General features: G+C 41.4%; 1 protein-coding gene and 1 long non-coding RNA gene across 3 annotated transcripts in view; both read right to left on the minus strand.

The window, feature by feature from the left end:
• Positions 1-16,062, minus strand: part of LOC109419778 (uncharacterized) — a 399,312-nt gene that overhangs the window by 80,803 nt on the left and 302,447 nt on the right. The window lies entirely within an intron of this gene.
• LOC134287677 (uncharacterized) lies at positions 12,329-13,444 on the minus strand. The gene is made up of 3 exons (XR_009997442.1): positions 12,642-13,444; positions 12,512-12,579; positions 12,329-12,455 (listed from the first exon to the last, which is right to left on the minus strand). It is a non-coding gene; the product is annotated as an uncharacterized LOC134287677 (long non-coding RNA).

A 16,062-nucleotide genomic window follows, 5' to 3' on the forward strand; every position in this document is an offset into this window, starting at 1 on the left:
CGGTCATTAAAATCGGTTGAGCTTTACTGCCAAAAAGTGATGTGAGTTTTTTGTACACACACATACACACATACACACATACATACACACACACATACATACACACAGACATCACCTCAATTCGTCGAGCTGAGTTGATTGGTATATGTGACTCGACCCTCCGGGCCTTCTATCAAAAAGTCATTTTTGGAGTGAACATATAGCCTTTCCAGTACACTTAGTGTACGAGAAAGGCAAAAACATTTATTCAAAAACCCAAATTAATCCACCTAGTGGTGATAGTGCCTTTCTCGTCGAATATGGTCTCAGAATCTTTCCGGCAACGTAAGTCAATGTGTTTCTGAATCCGAATATTTTTAAAGAAAAGCAAGCATTTTATCAAAGATATCTTTAAATTGACTTAAAACTTATTGATTGCACATAGTCCGACGTTATGTTCAACGTATAAAAATATCAGACTTCTCAGTTGACTGCTTGAGCACTTTGTTGAGCACCTTCACTAACACTGGAGGCTGATCAATATCAAGACGATACTAACAAGCTAAGCTATTATAACTCTTTACACAATCACAGATCACAAAATTTTTTTCTGAACATTTGGGCTATATCTTATTGACCGTTGAAAACAAGAGCGATAGGTAGTGAGTACCCAAGTAACCAAAAGTTCAGATAAAAGGGTACTTTATAAGCTAAGCAGCTTGTTCGAGGTTGCTCGTTAGCCTTCTAAGCAGCTTCATTTTTAAGTAATTTTGGAACTTGAAAGTTCACATAAGCTCGCTGGATAGCCTTCTAAGCAGCTTCTGACAGAACTTTGACAAAATTAATGCAGAAACAAAAATGTGTTTTTCAGAATCACAACTCTGTTGATGGGTTTGTGATTCATGTCTGGAAATTGCTTCTGATAATTATATTTTCACACATGTCGCTGCTATGTAGATTTGAACTGGATCCTCCTGCGTGATAGCTTGCCGACTTACCGCTGCGCTGCTGATGACACTTGACAAAGTCAAGCTAACTTCACTACTGTACAAATATGCAAAACTAGCTGCCGACAGAAAATCGATTCAAGTCAGACTTTACCTGCTGTGCGCTCAATTGCAACAGTAGTACTGTGGTAGAGCGTAGGGTTCTCACGCAGCGACTCTCGGTTCGAATCCGATGGGCGGCATTTTTTTATTTTTTTGCTCAAGCCTAATATTCATTGATTTGATAAATACATATTTGTCTTTTATTCGTGTATGCTGAAACAGTTGTTTTCTGTGAAAGAAATAAATTCAATCTTTATTGAAACACAATGCTTCTGAACTGAACTTCTAGGAACTTGAAAGTTCCGACGAAGTTCCGAGTAGCATCTTAAGCAGCTTTCAAGTTCCGCGAAGTTCAGATAAAGTTCCGATTGGAACTTTCTGGCTGCTTAAGAGGCTAACAATGAGCCTTGTCGAAACTTGTGACCAAAGTTCCAGCAAGGCTCATCGTTAGCCTCTTAAGCAGCCAGAAAGTTCCATTTGGAACTTTATCTGAACTTCGTGGAACTTGAAAGTGCATTTTGTCATGGGAAGCGGAACTTTTGGTTACTTGGGTATAGTGCGACGTCTGTTTGTATGTGGGTTTAATTTGTAAGATTTTGTTCTCTTACACATATTTATCGCTTGCATTGATTTTATTTACTTTTGTAGTTCCGGCGAAGCACCAAACGCTGGTTGTGCAACCCTACCGGTAGTCTGTAATGTGGTGTGAGCCTATTTTCTAGTTAACCGTTCCTCGGGTTATTCAAAAAGCCGTGATATAATATGTTGCATGGTACATTTGGTTACTTTCGAAGCGGTACCAGACCAGGTTCCGGAGCACACCGGATTTCCCAAATATAGTCTGAGACTATTTCATTGCTAACGTTCATTAGGTTACCCAAAAAAAAAACACGATTTGATTTATCTCATGCATGGGTGGGTATAGATCACTTTTACATTTGACCACTTCCAGTGGGGCACCCAGAAGTGGTTTCGGGACACTACCGGTTGTCTAAAATATGGTCTGAGGCTATGTTCTTACGAATCGATCATCGTGTATTCAAAAAAGCTGCTATTTGATGTACTGTCAAACACTTATTTGTGCATTTCGCCAGTTCCGGCGAGACACTCGAAAGTGGTTCCGGTACACTACCGGCAGTCTTAAAGTGGCCTGAGACTTTTCTTGCTGACCGTTCTGCGCGTCATCGAAAAAGCCGATATTTAATGCGTGGTGTGCATGCATTTGGTTCCGTTCTACATTTGACCACTTCCGGCGGAGCACCTGGAATTAGTTTCGGCACAGTATTGGTTTTCCAAAGTGTGGTCTATGATTGTTTCTCTTGTTAACCGTTCATCAGGTTACCAAAACAGCTATTTATGGGGTTGGTTCTCCTTTACATTTGATCACTTCCGATGGGGCACCCTTAATCGGTGAGGAATACTACCGGTTGTTCCAAATATGGCCGGAAACTTTTTTTTTGCCAATCAAGATACCTAAAAATCCGCGATTTGATTTGTCGCATGGGTTTGGTTCACTTTTTTGTTTGGCCAGTTCCGGCGGGACACCCGGAACCGGTTCCGGATCACTACCGGTTCAGATACATATGGTCTGAGAATATTTTCCTATTGACTGTTCATCAGGATATCAAAAAAGCCATTATTTGATATGTCGCATGTATGGGTTTGGTTAACTTTTAAACTTGGCCACCTCTGGCGGGACATCTGGAACCGGTTCCGGAACACTACTGGTTCCGATATGTTCTGAGAAAGCTTTCCTGCCTACTGTTCATCAGGTTATCGAAAAAGCCGCGGTTTGATATGTCGCATGCATGGTTTTAGTTCAATTTCATATTTGGCCACTTCCGGCGGGACACCCGGAACCGGTTCCGGAACACAACCGGTTCAAATATGGTCTGAGAATATTTTCCTGCTTACCTTTCATCAGGATGTCAAAAAAGCCACTATTTGATATGTCGCATGCATGGGTTTGGTTAACTTTTATACTTGGCCACCTCCAGCGGGACATCTGGAACCGGTTCCGGAATACTACCGGTTCCAATATGGTCTGAGAATGTATTCCTTCTTATTGTTCATCAGGGTATCGAAAAAGCTGCGGTTTGATATGCTGCATGCATGGGTTTAGTGCACTTTTATGTTTGGCCACTTCCGGCGGGCACCCGGAACCGGTTCCGGGACACAACCGGTTCAGATATGGTCTGAGACCATTTTTCTGCTTACCGTTCATCAAGTTATCGAAAATGCCGTAGTTTGATGTGTCGCATGGATGGGTTTGTAGCGTTTTCATATCTGGCCCCTTCCTGGGGTACCGATCCGGAACACCTAAATGGCCATAACTCCGGAACGGCTGAACCGATCCGAACCATTTTCAATAGGAAACAATGGGACCAGATTCCCCGTCGAATGAACCGTCGGTCATTTAAATCGGTTCAGCTTTACTGCCAAAAAGTGATGTGAGTTTTTTTGTACACACACATACACACATACACACACACATACATACACACAGACATCACCTCAATTCGTCGAGCTGAGTTGATTGGTATATGTGACTCGACCCTCCGGGCCTTCTATCGAAAAGTCATTTTTGGAGTGAACATATAGCCTTTCCAGTACACTTAGTGTACGAGAAAGGCAAAAAGAAAAAAATAATTGAAAATTTTTGAATTATCCAAATATTTTTCAACTATTGAAAAATTGTTGCTTGAAAACATTTTTTCTTTTCAAAATGGAGTCATCGGTCGCCTTTTTTTTCGCCCCTTCAATATTTTGAGAGTTTTGAAGGGGGAGGGGGGGGGGAGGGGTAAAACAAATCAAATATTTGCATCGGCCTGATCGGGAAGTATTTAAAAGCAATTTCCATGCATTGATAATTGTTCTTTTTAAATGGGGAAGGTTAAAACAAAATTTTCCATATCTCTTTAAAAACTTTCCTGGACTTTTCCAATATAAAAATGAATACATACCTACATAAATGAGGACGCAAAATTGGAAATCTCGAAAAGGTTATTGAAGTATACATTTTTTAATCTGAAGAGCTGAGTAACCGTGAGTAACTTGAAGTAACTTCGATGACACCACTGGTCAGCAAGTTATACTCTCAAAATTTAGCCAGAATGATTCGCAGGACAAACATTTATTACATCGTTGATTGGTTTTCACGAAACCCACCCTGATATATGCTGACGTCTCAGTCTGTTGAACAGGATAACATAACAATGCAGCACTATTATTTATGACTTGCGTGCCAATAGAGTACAACTTTTGAACTTGCTTGCCCTGTATTGGCTGAGTAATAGCCCTAACGCAAGTAGTTCCTCTGCAATTGGCACACTATAATCTATGCCCTCTATTGTAAATTGTGCATAAAATCATCCAATTCACTGGTGGGCAATTATCATCCTCCCATTTCTGGTGGAGTCTGGTGGATGTAGCTCCGCTCTGCTCACTTTCGTACATGGGGCATTCGATCGGGATTTCGTCTGTCCCAGCAGCCTTGCTGTTTTTCAGCTCCTTGGAGGCTTTCATAACCCTTGTAGGGTTCTATATGACCCAGATAGGCACGCTAAACGTGCCCTACGCCATCGTGATGCAAAATACTTAACATCTTAGGAGGGTTAAACTCATTCAGTGTTGGTGACCGTAATCAACTATGCTAATCCTGTCCAAACATTGTACCATTCAATAGACTTTCAAAGTACTCCTTCTAGCTGGCTGCCTCAATTGTTTAGTCAGTCAGCAAATTCCATTCTCGGTCATTGACACACACTATGTCTGAACCAGCAGATTATAAAAATTTAATGTACATCGGGTTTCTTTCCACCAAACATTTGTAGGTATTCAAGCTATCTTTTCATTTGTATAAGGTTTCAAAATATTCTATAGTTGAAAATTTTTCCATACATTTTGTATTAGAGAGAAATTGACCGAAAATGAGACTTTCATGCAAATTTGTATGAAAAATAGGTATAAGGTTTGTACGGTGGGTATATTGTGGGTGTTGTCCAACTCTCGAAAGCAAACGCCTAGTTTGTTGCTGTATGTTTCAAGCTATAATTCATGTTTATTGTTAGTCATACAATGTTATTGTATTTTGGTTCCTACTTACAAATTTGGTAGACCGACAATGAATAAGGTGAGTCGTCGGATCGCTCTTTATTGCTGACGTGGGTTAGATCTATGTAGGTTATTAATTTATCATTATTTTGATTATAATTTCATTTAAAGTATATGCAATCTTACATTTAACGTTGAATTACTAATTCACTATGAGGGTGCAATGCTAAACCACTAAATTCAAGTTTCAGGAATAGTTTTTAAAGACCCAATTTAGAGATACAATTTGAAAAGCTGTCCACGTTTGTTTTTCTGTCGACGTGACTTTTTCTGTTCTGCCCTGTTGACAGCTCGCAGCCAACAGCTCGCCTGAAGTTAACCGCAATATCCCGTTACGTACGGACAGCACTGTCGCAACGAGGGGTCTGTCGTAACAAGGTTAACAAAGGTTAAAAAACCTGCTAGTTCAGACATGGTGAGCACTGGCGCAGTCTTGTGCCACGCGCCAATGACAGTTTCATAAAACATACACATATCCTTCCCAGCCATGCTTTCCTGCGATGAATGAATTTCTCTACCGCGCTTCTTCTTTCCTCTGGTCGACGCTATTGTTCTGATAGCTTTTGAGTGTGGCACAATGACGACGATCATGTATTACGTAGCGCTAAAATCGACATTTTTCGACCCCCATCCCCCCTCCGTTACGCTTTTTTGTATGAAAACCCACTCGACAAAACTCCCCTCCCCCTTGAGCGTTACGTAATTACACTTGATGTTAGGAAAACAAACATGTTTCACGTTCCTGTATTTGCGTACTAACCAGTTAACCCCTGATAAATTCTAGTAATTCAACTTAATTCGTGAATTCTTATTGTGCAACACATTCTCTAATTTTACAGAATTATGCAACTAGCCTAAAGCCCACTTTTTTTTGTCTTGGTACTAAAGAAGAAGCTGGATAAATATCAGTACCATCGTTTCTTTTTCTCTAAAATGAAACTGTTTGTGTTTTATTAGTTTGGCCTTTTAGCTGGGCTTCAAATCCCTATGAAAACGGAACCGTTTCATTGCATTCGCTTTGAGCCTCTGAGGTTACAAAACAAGAACTGTAAAGGAATTAATGCTTCATTGCCTCTCAATGGTATTGGAGTAGTACAACATGCACTAAATACCAAGGTTGCGATATTTCCACAAATGTCACCTGAACGGAAAAACAAAATCCAGAATCTAAGACCCATTTCAATCTTGAAGAACTTAAAAATGTTGAATTAAATCGTCTTTTCTCATCGCTTCTTAAATAATACTTGTCATACAACGTTACCTCCAAATCTCAAACTCCACTCCTCCAAGACAATATCATCAGGGCTCATCGTGGGTGTGTAATAAATACGACCAACTTGCTCCGTACGATAAATTCCACTCGCCATAAATCTTTCACGTATGCGAAAAATGCCAGCTTTCTTCGGTTTCCTCTGGCATAGTACGTACTGCCTCCCAGCTAAATTTTACCCGTTTCTCATTCGGTCGGTCTAGGCAGGGCGCCCTCAACAACACAAAAAACTTTCAATCTCACTCGCTTATTAATCTAATTTTGGACTCCACTCGTTTCCGCTACTGTCTGCTGGTGTTGAGCGTTCATTTCGGGGTGAAAAGATTTCTGCGCTAAAACAGTTGAGGCAAAAAATGGTTCCCCATTTAGGGGGAGGATTGGGGTGGAAAGCGTTACTCAGACATTCAGCAACCCAGCTCAGCACAACAAAGCGAAGCAAGAGTAAAGGCAAAGGCAAAGCAAAGGCAAAGTAAAGGTAAAGCAAAGGCAAAGCAAAGGCAAAGCAAAGGCAAAGCAAAGGCAAAGCAAAGGCAAAGCAAAGGCAAAGCAAAGGCAAAGCAAAGGCAAAGCAAAGGCAAAGCAAAGGCAAAGCAAAGGCAAAGCAAAGGCAAAGCAAAGGCAAAGCAAAGGCAAAGCAAAGGCAAAGCAAAGGCAAAGCAAAGGCAAAGCAAAGGCAAAGCAAAGGCAAAGCAAAGGCAAAGCAAAGGCAAAGCAAAGGCAAAGCAAAGGCAAAGCAAAGGCAAAGCAAAGGCAAAGCAAAGGCAAAGCAAAGGCAAAGCAAAGGCAAAGCAAAGGCAAAGCAAAGGCAAAGCAAAGGCAAAGCAAAGGCAAAGCAAAGGCAAAGCAAAGGCAAAGCAAAGGCAAAGCAAAGGCAAAGCAAAGGCAAAGCAAAGGCAAAGCAAAGGCAAAGCAAAGGCAAAGCAAAGGCAAAGCAAAGGCAAAGCAAAGGCAAAGCAAAGGCAAAGCAAAGGCAAAGCAAAGGCAAAGCAAAGGCAAAGCAAAGGCAAAGCAAAGGCAAAGCAAAGGCAAAGCAAAGGCAAAGCAAAGGCAAAGCAAAGGCAAAGCAAAGGCAAAGCAAAGGCAAAGCAAAGGCAAAGCAAAGGCAAAGCAAAGGCAAAGCAAAGGCAAAGCAAAGGCAAAGCAAAGGCAAAGCAAAGGCAAAGCAAAGGCAAAGCAAAGGCAAAGCAAAGGCAAAGCAAAGGCAAAGCAAAGGCAAAGCAAAGGCAAAGCAAAGGCAAAGCAAAGGCAAAGCAAAGGCAAAGCAAAGGCAAAGCAAAGGCAAAGCAAAGGCAAAGCAAAGGCAAAGCAAAGGCAAAGCAAAGGCAAAGCAAAGGCAAAGCAAAGGCAAAGCAAAGGCAAAGCAAAGGCAAAGCAAAGGCAAAGCAAAGGCAAAGCAAAGGCAAAGCAAAGGCAAAGCAAAGGCAAAGCAAAGGCAAATCAAAGGCAAAGCAAAGGCAAAGCAAAGGCAAAGCAAAGGCAAAGCAAAGACAAAGCAAAGGCAAAGCAAAGGCAAAGCAAAGGCAAAGCAAAGGCAAAGCAAAGGCAAAGCAAAGGCAAAGCAAAGGCAAAGCAAAGGCAAAGCAAAGGCAAAGCAAAGGCAAAGCAAAGGCAAAGCAAAGGCAAAGCAAAGGCAAAGCAAAGGCAAAGCAAAGGCAAAGCAAAGGCAAAGCAAAGGCAAAGCAAAGGCAAAGCAAAGGCAAAGCAAAAGCAAAGCAAAGGCAAAGCAAAGGCAAAGCAAAGGCAAAGCAAAGGCAAAGCAAAGCAAAGGAAAAGCAAAGCACAGGCAAAGCAAATGCAAAGCAAAGGCAAAGCAAAGGCAAAGCAAAGGCAAAGCAAAGGCAAAGCAAAGGCAAAGCAAAGGCAAAGCAAAGACAAAAGCAAAGGCAAAGCAAAGGCAAAGCCAAGGCAAATCCAAGGCAAAGCAAAGGTAAAGCAAAGGCAAAGCAAAGGCAAAGCAAAGGCAAAGCATAGAAAGAGCAAAGCAAAGCACATTGCACGTTATTGCGGGCGTCTGAATTGAAAATTCGAACTTTTGTACACTTAATCCTCATGGTGCTTTTAATACCCGGCTCCTTCTAGCACATACGACTGCCAGCTGGTCGGCAACAAGGTGCGGGGAGGAGTACCGAGCAGAGAGTGCCAGAAAAACCACAATGAATTTATGTTTCAAAGTTGTTCCTCTTGCGTTGCATGGCTCCAACTGCTACCACATCCCCATCTCTACGCTACAAATTGTACATGCTCGAATGTACAATAATGTTCCAACGAACACGAGGAAGTGAGGCGCTATGGAATTGTGGGTGAGGAACGAGAAAGCTGTGGATGTGGTTATGTCTGAGCTGAAGAAAAGGATGAGTGAATCCATTTTTTCCATGTTTGAACAGTTTTTTTTGCTTGACATGTTCATATAGTGGTGTTGTAGATGGAACGTCCCATGATGGTAGATATTACTGTCAGAGTGGTAGTGATGCGATATTTTAGGAAGAACTGCACCCTCTTTGGATTTCTGATAAACGATACTTCAATGAAATCTTATATTCAAGGGTGCATCTTATTTTCTTTAAGTTTCAGCGTTTCTACTTTTGTTTTTACTTTTGGGAGAATCTTTTCATCTTCACAACATTTGCGCAAAATCCCAAAATTGAGGGGAAAATTGAACGTAAATATACCAAACCAAAATAAATGAACCAATAGTTACTACCTTTTCTACATCTACTATTTTTGTTTTCATCACTACCGCATAGACCCAGAAGCTAAGCTGAAGGACAAGTTTCAGCAGAATAAATTATCGACGTTTTGGTACAATATCATCATTCAAAAGCAATATCCTTAGACGCAATCAAGACTAGTTCGACTTTTGAGGTTTAATGTTTGCAACTTGTGTAAAGTTCTGTCGACCAACAGCATTCAAATTTACAATAATTGGATTCCAAGAGTCTCGTGGTTCTCGATAAAAAAAATATGGGCTGGGAGCCCTCAGATAAATTGAGAAATTTTTCAGTCTCATAGTCAGTGTCACCTCACAGTGTCGCCCAAGCAAAAAATCGAAGTCTAATAGGTTCAAAAGAGGTTCTAAACAAAATTCAAATTTTTCGCATTGGAGATATGATTTTGATTGATTGATTTAGCTATATTATAGAGATTTTTAGCCCTTGGCTGGTTTGTCTCTTTTGGAGATATCTCCATCAATACTAAACCGATTCTAATAACATTTTGATGGCATCTTCAACAAATAATAAGCTGTTGCTGGTTTAAAAATCAGTCATTTTGATGCATGTACTTAAAAGTTATGCACTGTTTTCCGTGATGCAATTTGATTCCGGACACCCTTTACCAGTAAAACCTGTTTTGTATTAGTGGAGAACACTCAATGGCTGGAGGTATTTATCGTGAGATACCTGGAATAAATAATTCGTAAAAGGTTCCTTAAGTTTTTTACTTGGTCTGGTCTGTCTTAACACCGACTATATATTCAAGAGAAACAAAATATAAGCAAAAAAACCCCTGTTGCTCCTTTCAATCCGACAACGTTGCCAACCCCTTGATCTCTAGCATGAACACGGAATCATATGAACATCATTTACTTTCATCTCCTACGCTCCTATGGACTAGCAGGAATATTTAAAATTCCTTAACCAGATTGCGGTTTCTGTTATTATATATTTTTTCCCCGTTCGCATGCTTAATGCAGCCATCAGCCAGCCGTCTCTCATCATCCAGTTCAAAGCACCCACCACCACCGCCACCACCAGTATAAGCGGAGATTTACCCGGGGCGGTCCTGGATCTTATCCTTCCCATCATCGTCCAGAGCTGAAATGAACACTCCACTTGCTCCTACCTACATGTTCCCTCTAGATGTTTCGGAGTTTCGGAGCATAGAGCTCATCGGGATTGCTAGGCCATCACGGCAGCAGCAACAGCATCAGCAGCACCCCGAAGGCATTGGAGCAGAGTTGATATTATAATTGCTTTATGATACTCATTTTCATTGTCTTTTAATGCCGGCTCATTGTGAGCCCTTTCCATCGACGACGGGTTGCCTACGCCAAGGACCGAAGGTTTTTTTTGCATATATGTATAAACGACCATACTTAGGGGCTTGACCCTAAAACAATGTAGAGTTGTGGAAAGCTCTCAAAAGCTAGTGGTTTTTGATGAAATGGACAAGGGATTCATGTGCCAATTTGAAGGGATGTGATAATGTTCCAGCTGGAGGGTGGTTGGAAACTTGTTGGTGAGACCGAAAAGGGTACCATGTAGACCTTTTTTATGAGTGGGTGTATGGTGTTACGCTTGTAGTTAATATTTACGAAAAGGATTACATGATATTTTAGAGGATTATTTTCATTACAGGGAAGTATGTATTCAAATATGTGTAATCCGTTATGAACAGGTCTGCTGTGAATCAGGTTTAATGTAGTGACGGAAGATAGTAAATAGAATCAGATATCAGACAAGTTTGTAACAGTACTGCGATTGAGGTGACAATTTTTTTTCTATAAATTACAAAGAAATTTTCACCTGGACTTCTTCATTTATTTTGTGGGTGAATTCTAGGTTAGTTTTGGAAAAACTTTTGAAAAAATACTTACATCACCCATTACATTTCTATAATTTTTATCTTTCTTAATACAATGTTAATCTGGAAAACTGAAGCACTCTCGGCAAATTCGAGGTAAGGGATAAAAGACAACTCGACGAATGCAGCAAGTACCTACGGCATGCAGGTGATGACGTTTGGGCCATGTGGTTCACCAAGCTCAATACGTTGAAAACTTAAATGGCAGGCAAAGAAAGCCCTTCAATTAATAACTGTGGAAGTGCTCAAAAAACACTAAGTTGAATAGAGGCAGGCCAAATTCCAGTGAGAATGTCGAGCCACAAAGAAGAAAAAGAAGAAGAAGCCTTCCGTTGTGAGTGATATCTTGGAAACAACCGCAAAGTCACTACCCATCTCCAATCCAAATCCAATCCAAACAAAAGATAACGTTGCCAGTTCCCGGTAGCGAAAGTCGATGGTTTAACCCTTTGGAGCCGGATTGCTTAGTCGCTGCTGCCGTAAGCTAGTTGGCAACAAAAACGATTTTAATGCTCGGTTTCATCACCGGGGTCATGTATATGCTACCTCCGGCACCATAGGGTTAAGGGAGTTTTTGTGGCAGAAATATGTGAAATGGCCTATTGAACCGGTTACAACTGAAATGATTACTACGGGGGAGCTGCGTGCAAACATATTCTACCACACTATAGCGTTAAAATCATGTATCATCGTGGAGAACTTATCCAGCTGGAAAAGGTTGGTTCGTAGCGCGGCTTTCGTGTTTAGATATTGGCCATTCATCCAGCACGGAACTGCGCCAAGCATCGAACTATATCTCCAGGCACAGAGAGAATCATGCAGCGGTCTTAAGCCGGCATCATGTCCAGACGACAGTGCGGTGGCGTTGAAGCGTTCATACCGTGCCTCACAAGTAGAGGCAAATATCTTCTGACGGCGTTGGGTTCGCGATTATCTACCAGATATCACAAGAGGCAACAAAATGGTTCAGCAAAGTCAAGGCGGTCGAGGTGATAGTGAGTCCAGAGCATCCACGGAACTCCTGGTCCAAGCACCGGGTTATTTCCATCCATAGTGGTAGCGACAGAGTGAGATCAGCATCGGTTCAAAAGGTATTCGGAGGGGTGTACGAACGCCCAGTGGTCAAATTAGCAGTGCTAGACATTTGAGGCGCAGGTGATGTAAACCATGCGTGTAACTATACGTGACTTGAGAAATGCCAACGGACTGGCAATGACTGGCAGATGTGTCGGAAAGAATAAGATCAGTGGACGCAGCAAAATGCTTCACGAAATACTTCCATTATTCCTAGAAAACAGTCGTGAAAACACGTGGAAGTTCTTCCAGAGAAGTGTAAGGGGATCGACTGTGATTGGTATTATGCTAGCGGGGGTTTTCGGCTTCCAGTCTCTATGTAATCATAAACGGATATTGGTTCAACACCTGACGTTTCGGTCACATATATTGTGCCTTTTTCAAAGGATCTGCAAATTGGACAGGTTTTAACTTAGGTTTTAAGCATAATTCTACATAATCTTACAGATACAATCCCTCCGTTTACTCGTGAGGTTATGTATGTTTTAAACATAGTCGCACGTCTTCACTTCACTATAACGAGAAAACAGAATTATTCGGGTACCAGTTTCCGAAAGAGGTATATAAACACCCACGTGGTTGAGTTCGTTGGTTGGCGCACTTTTTCAAATCTATCAGTATCTGTTTTACCTCCTACGATCTACCACTTACCGGCGGCGTCACTTTCGCGCCAGATTTCGATTCTGTCTGTTTCTCGTTATAGTGATGATCGCTATTGTGCGCCTATTCCTCTGTTCTTCTATGTGTTGTGTGCTGTGTCGTTTTGACTGTGTGTAATACCCCTGCGTACGTGCCGCTCAGGTTTTCGGTGTCAGTTCGTTTGTTGACAGTGTTTGGTGTGTTCAAGATGTGGCATGACTCTAATATGGCTAAATTCTGTTTTTTGTTGCTTGAGTCTAATACTTCTACATTATCTAATAGAAAATTGTGGATGTTGGTGATACAGTGATCTAGTAGCATAGTTTTCTCTCTCAGTCTTGCCATCTCATGATCCATCTCGTCTTTCCCCGCTGCTCGTAGTTCCTCCAGTTTGTTGATCGTCGATCGGTGACCAGACACACGATCTTTCAGTCGGCACGATGTCATACCTACATAGCTTGCCCTACAGTCTGCACACGGGATTTTGTATATCACGTTGGATCGTTGGTTTGCCTCTAACTTGTCCTTCACTCCTGGTATTATGGATTTTACAGTCTTGCGTTGTTGTGGACAAATAACCACTTCCGGATAATCCACACGGAGGGTCCGTTGAATCTTGCGGGTGAGAGTGCCAATGTTGACGATCGACCGGAATTGCTTCGAGTTTTCAGCATCCGTGGGCGGCGCTGTAGTGGACGGATTTTCTCGATGTCGGTTGATGAGGCGATTGATCAGCGGTTTCGGGTAGTCGTTCTGTCGCAGTTGTTTGTGGACAACCTTCTCCACCAACGTCGATGAAGCCGCAGCGAAGAAGATTGTCCACAAACAACTGCGACAGAACGACTACCCGAAACCGCTGATCAATCGCCTCAAGCAATTCCGGTCGATCGTCAACATTGGCACTCTCACCCGCAAGATTCAACGGACCCTCCGTGTGGATTATCCGGAAGTGGTTATTTGTCCACAACAACGCAAGACTGTAAAATCCATAATACCAGGAGTGAAGGACAAGTTAGAGGCAAACCAACGATCCAACGTGATATACAAAATCCCGTGTGCAGACTGTAGGGCAAGCTATGTAGGTATGACATCGTGCCGACTGAAAGATCGTGTGTCTGGTCACCGATCGACGATCAACAAACTGGAGGAACTACGAGCAGCGGGGAAAGACGAGATGGATCATGAGATGGCAAGACTGAGAGAGAAAACAGCGCTACTAGATCACTGTATCACCAACAACCACAATTTTCTGTTAGATAATGTAGAAGTATTAGACTCAAGCAACAAAAAACAGAATTTAGCCATATTAGAGTCATGCCACATCTTGAACACACCAAACACTGTTAACAAACGAACTGACACCGAAAACCTGAGCGGCACGTACGCAGGGGTATTACACACAGTCAAAACGACACAGCACACAACACATAGAAGAACAGAGGAATAGGCGCACAATAGCGATCATCACTATAACGAGAAACAGACAGAATCGAAATCTGGCGCGAAAGTGACGCCGCCGGTAAGAGGTAGATCGTAGGAGGTAAAACAGATACTGATAGATTTGAAAAAGTGCGCCAACCAACGAACTCAACCACGTGGGTGTTTATATACCTCTTTCGGAAACTGGTACCCGAATAATTCTGTTTTCTCGTTATAGTGAAGTGAAGACGTGCGACTATGTGGCCGGGGTTCTGCTAAACCGAACTAAGCGCCAAAAACTTTATTCCGAGATAATTAAGCTTAAAGTTCAACCACTCACAAATAAACAACAGCTAAGATTTTTTGAAACTTTTCCACACACATGTAACTTACAAGCCTTTATGAATCATCAGAGTCGAAGAATACATGTAAATTATTTGAAATCATTGATATAATTACATTTAATTTTTCAGTACTTCGCACTCAGTTCACTCTGGCTGAACAAAAACATTGGAATATGGTTTATAGTTCAGTGTGGCTGGCTGTGTTTCTTAGTTTCATAGAAAACCATTCGGATTGTAAAAAAAACTCGAATTTTCATCGTCTATGAAATTCAAATCGATATCACTCACAATTCTTTACATGAATCAGAGAGGACGCGTATATTATGGAAGCATGGAGGTTTCAAAATAGTTTGAAATATGAACGGCGGAAGCCCCGGAAGCCCTCCCAGCTTAGCCCTTCCCACCTATGTTTTTTTATAGGCGGTGCATGTGCAGGCACAGAGCAAGAGTGATTATGTAAAATGATGTCCTTGCATGTCCTGAGATCCTGAGATGTGAAAATGGAGCAATTTGTGTACTTCAAATTTATACTGGTCGAAGAAAACAATAGAAATACACTAGAACTCCAATGGCGCTGTAGTCAGTTTTCTTATTTAATTGTTTTAATAACTTTAATTGCAATAATTTACTATTTTAAAGTGTTCACCTTGTAGAGGACCTTTTGTTATGGTAAACAAAATTAACTTGACACTTCTAGTACCGCTGCTGACGCTCTAAGGGCGTGGCAAACTAGATGTTAGTCACACGAACAGTCGCGACATTGGACTTCTGTGGCTAGTTATTCTACTAAGAAAACCATGAAAATGATCTGCCAAAGTGAACTAAGACAAAAAAAAATTCGAAAATATTGAAGTGATTTGAACTTGGGTCCTTTAAGTGATAACCAAGCACGTTACCTCTAGGTCATTTTACTTAGCTGAAGGTCAGTCGTTAAGTCTGAATCAAGTTCTAAACATTCTTCTCTTGCATGGTTTTCGTGAAAACGCCATTTTTCGATCAGCCAAAGCGAACCAAGTGTTTGATTTTTTTCAAGCTTTATTATTCTTATTAGCCTTGTTGTTCAATGACGGCTTCTGTGTTAAATTATCAGTATGAGGTGTGTCGACATAACGCAAGGAGAATACATTTTACTAAGGTGGCGCAGATAAACATTGCAAACCACTGGTTGTCTCTTCCACTCTTCTGGTGTTCTTATGCAACTAAAATAGTGACGTCACTATTTCAGTTCCATAAGAACACCAGAAGAATGGAAGAGACAACCAGTGGTTTGCAATGTTTATCTGCGCCACCTTAGTAAAATGTATTCTCCTTGGACATAACGCAGGTATTTAAGACCAGTTAATTTTTGTATTGTTGAGAATAAATAGATTCTAAAATGCAGTGGATTTGGTTCGGTCTGGCTGAATGTGATTTGGAAAAATGGCGATCAGCACCATCCGAACATAGTTGTGTCCTCCAACATCCGTACTTCTAATAACGTGTTCAATTCTCCTACAGATTGTTACTATGAGTCGGTTGGAAGTCAGAAATTTGACGGTGATGAGCATAACTTGAAATGTTCTTCATCTGGACCAACACTAAATCATTTCGCTGA

The sequence above is a fragment of the Aedes albopictus genome, chromosome 2 (genome assembly GCF_035046485.1).
Source record: "Aedes albopictus strain Foshan chromosome 2, AalbF5, whole genome shotgun sequence".
NCBI classification, from domain to species: Eukaryota; Metazoa; Arthropoda; class Insecta; order Diptera; family Culicidae; genus Aedes; species Aedes albopictus.